Genomic DNA, 6,107 nt, shown 5'->3' with positions numbered 1-6,107 from the left:
TATTTTTTCACTTTTATTTGAAAAAATGTATTTTATATCTTTTAATTTTTAGGATATTTTTAGTTTAAATTAGATGTATTCTATCAATGTTTTAAAGATAGATATCATTGATGATAAAAAATAAATAAAATAAATATTAAAAATTTAAATTTGGATCCTCTAAATTTTAGATTTTCACTTTAGAGGATAAAGTAAGATTTCTTACTATTGAATGTTTTTTTCTCTCATGTATTCTCTTGGTCTTACCTATAAAATAAATGGTGATAGATCATACTTTACTATCTAAAGTTAAATTCAAAATTTAGAGTATTCAAATCCTAAAAATTCAAGTCCCGATGACTTTTGGATCTGTAAAAGAAAATTTTAGATATGATAACAAAACTTTGATGGGACAAAAAAAAAGTACAGAGAAGCTTTGAAGAACAAGTAAGCAAAAGAATCATTCAAACGCCCATTAGCATTGTGAATAAGTAGGATGTTCAATTATGGCCGTACAACAAAGAAGGTGAGTACTTTATAAAATCAGGCTATAGGACAGCAAAAGATGAAAAGGAAGTAGCAGAGTATTATCAGACTTCTTCAAGCTCAGATAAAAAAGAGTTGTGGAAAGAAATTTGGGGAATGAGAATCCCAAAAGTAAAAATATTTTTGTGGAAAGCATGCCATAATATATATCATTGCGGTAAACGTGAATCTTTATAAGAAAAAACTAATTGATAATCCTTTATACAGAGTTTGTGAGTTAGAAGAGGAAACTGTGGAGCATGCATCCTCCTCTATCCATGGACAAGAACTACGTGATTTAGAACACAGATTCAGAGCATACCAAAAGCTGACTCAATCACTACATTAGGAAAATGGATTTGTGACTACATTTAGAAAATTAGAAGGGAAGGAAAAGAGCAGCAAGACAGGATCAAAAGTAGCATAGGGTTCATAACTTGGGCTATATAGAAATCAATAAATCAGTTTGTTTCCTAGAGCACAGAAATCAATCCAATGGCAACAATAATCAAAGCAGCTAAACAAGAGATTAAATTCATGACAGAAACAAATAACTCAACAAAAGAGAAGATCATTATGCAAAGAAGGAGAGCGGAAAAGCTACCTGGAGAGCACTTCCAAAGGATTGGATCAAAATTAACGTGAATGCGGCTTACTATGAGCGAACTGGGAAAGCAGCAACGTTAGCAATCATCAGAGATTTGAAAGGAAGCCTAATCACTGGAGCAACAACCAGAATTAATGTAAACTCAAGTTTAGCAGCTGAAGCATACGCGTTTTGGGAGGCAATTATTTTGGCAAAAAATTTACAACTAGGAAAAACTATAATTGAATCTGATTGTCATAATCTTGTTCAAGCAGTGAAAGCTAAGAGCAAAATTAGAGAAATTGATGCTATCCTAAGAGATATTAGACTATTTTGGAAGAGTATGGAGAGATAGGAGTTAACTAGATATTAAAGAAGGGGAATGAACTTGCACACAGAGTAGTAAGAATGGCGGAAGAAGATTCCATGAGTCATCTCTGGTCAGCATCGCTCACCGGGGAACTAAGGAATATCATAAGGGCAGAGGCAGCTAGGGTCACTGCACAGTAGTGCCAAGAATTTGGTGAATCGACTCTGGCATTACCTCAAGACATGATCCAACCGAGTGATCCTAGTAGTGGGTATCGCCACAACTTTCTCGATAAGGCAGCGGACATCCGATACCAACCGGCTGGATGTCTTCCAGAAACGCAGATAACCGGTGTGCAAGAGTAGGAACGGCTTTGGGTAGAATTCATCCGGAACTAGGCAGAGGGTGGCATCTGTGGTGGAAAATAGACAGAGCAATTTTAAGAGAGACAAGGCAGAATTGTTACCTAGTGAGGAAATTACTTGACAGTTAGGCAATAGACATTCTTATTGTTTCAAACTACCACACTATCGGTCTTTTTTAATTCGAAGGTCATTCCTGAGGTTGCCAAATTGATTTTTCTTCCTGACACTCTTCATTCTTGGTGCATCTCTGATTACTTGTGATCACAACAGTCCTTTCAAATTCTTGCGGATATTGTCCTTGTCGCTTGTCCTTTTTCTAAGGTTTAGTACCCTTTTGATTAAACTCGAGAATTGTTTTAATGTCACGTGCGACCTTTAGGTATAGTAATACGATACGTTAGTTCCTTAAGACGTGTTTGTGGATATGGAAGGTGAAGTAGTAAGTGTGCGACGACGTGAAGAGTTGTGAAAGTTTCATTTCTCGCGGAAGAGTTTGTGGATGTTAGGCTTGTGACTAGTGATGCGTGAGCATCTTTCTTGTCTTTTCCTAGTGAATTTGCATTTAAATTATTGAGTTTAATCAAGAATTAATTATCTTTTAGCCAGTATGGATGCTACTTTGAGTTTCGTGCAATTTTGTGTATTTTAGGTAGCATTTGGCTGGATTTGATGGAAAGGAAGCTTGCACAAATAGAAGGAGCTCAAGAATTAAAGAAGATGATCAGCGAGGAGCGACGTGTGCACGTACCTGACGCGTATGCGTGATTTGGATCTTTCCATGGTGACACGTGCGCGTACCTAACGCGTACACGTGACACACGAAGAAGACCACCGACGCGTACGCGTGACTGATGCGTACGCGTGACATGCGCCACGTGCAGAAAACGCATAGAACGCTGGGGGCAATTTCTGGGCCCCATTTTGGCACTCAAGTAAGGCGCAGCTCTCTGCCAAGTTAGGCGCGGATCCAGTGAAGCCAAGTGGTCCCCACATTACAAGGCATGGATTATTTAATTGATTCTGATTCAAATTTGAATTTGAAAGGAGGAAAAGATATTATCTTAATTTTAGATATTAGATTTTAAATTAATTAGGATTATTTATAAAAAGGAGAATTTTTTCTTCTTTAGGGGGATTCCGGGGGATTCCATTAGGGAATTCTATACCAATTTACATTCCACCTCATACAATTTACCTGAATCCTTATTTTTCCTCTCTGAGTCATGAGCAACTAAACCTCCATTGTTAAGGTTAGGAGCTCTTTCTATTGTATGGATTGATACTATTATTTCTCTATTTTAATTCATGTTTTGATTTATATTTCAATAATTGTTTTCGTTCTTTATTTTATGAATTTGGGTGGAACGGAAGTATGACCCATGTTCTAATTGAGTTCTTGTATAACTTGAAAAAGCTCTTTACTTGACCAACAGCTTGAAAACGTATTATCTTGAATTTCTAATTGTTTGTATTTAACGGGATACGTGACATATAATCCCATTATTTTTGGATAATTAGGATTCTTGTGGCATATAAAGTGGAATTTGATCATCACCCTCTAATTGGAATTAATTGACCAAGGAATTGGCAGTTGATGAATTTTAGAGGAGACTAGGAAGGTCTAAGGAATTAGGGTCTAGTCACAAATAGTTTGCCATGAATTAAATCTTGCATGATTAAAATAGTTAATAAGAAAAGTCAATCAGAAAAATGGATAACTCTGAAGCCTTAACTGTTTTCTCCCATATTTTATTTTCAACTTAATTACTTGCGTGCCTGCCTTCTGATATTTGGAAGTCACTTTTTAAACCTTTTGAACATCTCAAAACTATTTTCTGCTTGCCTAACTAAGTAAATCATTTAACGATTGTTGCTTAGTCCATCAATCCTCGTGGGATCGATCCTCACTCACTTGAGGTATTACTTGGTACGACCCAGTGCACTTGCTGGTTAGTTTGTGGGTTATGAATCCCGCACCATGTTTTTGGCGCCGTTGCTGGGGATTGGTTGTGATTAACAACTATCAGTTGTTTGATTGCTTAGATTAGGCGTTTTAGTTTTAATTTAATTTAAATTTTATTTAAAAAATTTTTCGAAAATTTGTTTTTTTGTTCTGTCTTCTTTGCTTTCCTGTTTACCACATGGTACGTTTAATTCTGTTTGGTGTTTTGTGCTAAGGAAAAATAATGGAGAGAGATCACATGGGTTACTACTCACACCCGAGTAGTGATTCATATTATGGTGGATGAAGGAACTATCCAAATTTTGGTTGGCAAAGTCAGAACCAAAGAAACTTCAATGCTCGATGTTCCAACTGTCAAGAGCCACCACCTCCATATTCATACCAAGAACACCATCTCCATATTCATATCAAGAACCATCATCATTCTATCCATATCAAGAACCGCCATCTTTCTACCCATACCAAGAGCCACTATCTCCTTATTCATCTCAAATACCATCAGATCTTGAGCTTCTCATGAAAGAATTCCTACATGATATAAAGACAAGTATCAAAAATGTAGAGAAATATGGCAGACAATGATCGAGAACCAAGAAGAGGAACAAGCAAATTCCTTCCCAAGAGATACAATGCAAGATCCTATGGAAGAAAGTGAGGAAACCAATCAAAGGAATTTATACTCCAGTGAATTAGAGAACTTTCCACCCTCACATATGGAAGAAGAGGAAGATGCACAACCTCCCATGCCCTTGGTAAGCAATGAAGAAGAGATTAAATTAGAAAAAAGCTACCAAGAGGAAGAGGTTGAAGTTGAGGAAGCTTGCAAAGAGGTAGAAGAATTCAAAGAAGAACACAAGGGAGTGAAGCTTGCAAGACCTCTTCCAAAGCCATCACCATCCAATACAACTTTCAAGTGGGTAAAATTCCTATCCTTAACCTTTACTTTCCCACTTGAATATGGGCTACTGGAGACGGATGGTCAACTTAGAGCTCTTTGTGGCATTAAGAGTAAGAGGAAGATGGTTAGTGGCAAGAGTTGTCAAGCAAAGTTCAATATGGTTGCATGCTCCAAATTAAAATGCAATGATTGGTGTAGAGCTCAATTGAATGGGTCTAGAAGGTTGTTTGGATGTCTCTATGAGAATTCAGATTGCTAGCCATCCGGTGGGAATAATGGTGATCCACAAGAAGACGGGTGTAAAAGCAAAGTTTGGGACCCTAGAACTCATTCCCACAATCAACACTTTTGGGGCATTATCACTTGCTTCAACTTGCTCGAAGGCGTTATGCGCCTAGTTTGGAATCCCGGTGGCCTTTGGAATTACAAACATTGGTGGAGATTCCTAGATCAGTACAAGCACAAGCCACCATGACAAGGAGCTCACCACATGTCCAACTTAAGGACTTTAACTAAAAGTGCTTGGTGGGAGATAACCCATTGTGGTATGATTGTTCCTTTTCATTCTTAGTTATTTTTGTAGTAGTAGTTTTTTATTTATCTGATTATTATTGAGTTTTATCTGATCATGCAGCTATTTTAGAACAGGAACCGGATATTCAAAAAAAATTTCTGCACGCGCACCTCATGCGCGTTTGCGTCCATAATGAATGCGAATTGAGGAGATTGAACAGAAAGTTGCACTGGAGTTGTGCAGGAACTATGCCTCACGCATCAGCTCACCCTCGCGTACGCGCACCAGACGCGTACGTGCACCAGACGCGTACGCGTCCCACTGGTTCTCGGCAATCCACGTGGGAGCGCACATCACGCGCACGCGTGCCTTGAAAAATCAACGTAATTGGGTGCATGGCCGAGAGTTGTGTTGGCCTCGTGCTGGATTCATGCTAGAAGCACAGATTGACCCACGCGTACGGCGTCCCTGATGTGTACGTGCCCTTTTTACCACTTGACAATCCACGCGCAGGCGCACTGGACGCATCCGCGTCCCTTCCCTTTTTCGCAACCCACACGAACGCACGCAGTGCGCGTCCGCGTCGGTTGCACCGCACCAATTACTCAGCGCGCTGCCCTGTTTTCATTCTCTCTCCTCCCAAATGCTAATTCTCTCTCATTCTTTTTCCCTCTTATTTTTTTTTATCATACTAATTTTTTTCTTTTTCCTCTCTACTGTCTTCAGTTCTTCTTTGCTTGAGGACAAGCAAACCTTTAAGTTTGTTGTTGACGCTTCGCTTATGTCTTTTCTGTTTAGCACCGAAGGGAGATGAATGTTCTTCATAGAGAAATGAGATGGCCACCAGCATAACTGAGGTGGTTGAATTCCTTTCATTCTATCTCTTCCGTTCTTATTGTTTTGTCTTCTGTTCTCTGTTGCTTTGATTGCCTGCATGATCTTTAGTACTATATATATATGTATATAT

This window comes from Arachis duranensis, chromosome 10 (assembly GCF_000817695.3).
Source record: "Arachis duranensis cultivar V14167 chromosome 10, aradu.V14167.gnm2.J7QH, whole genome shotgun sequence".
Classification (NCBI taxonomy): domain Eukaryota; kingdom Viridiplantae; phylum Streptophyta; class Magnoliopsida; order Fabales; family Fabaceae; genus Arachis; species Arachis duranensis.
This window is presented reverse-complemented; position numbering follows the sequence as displayed.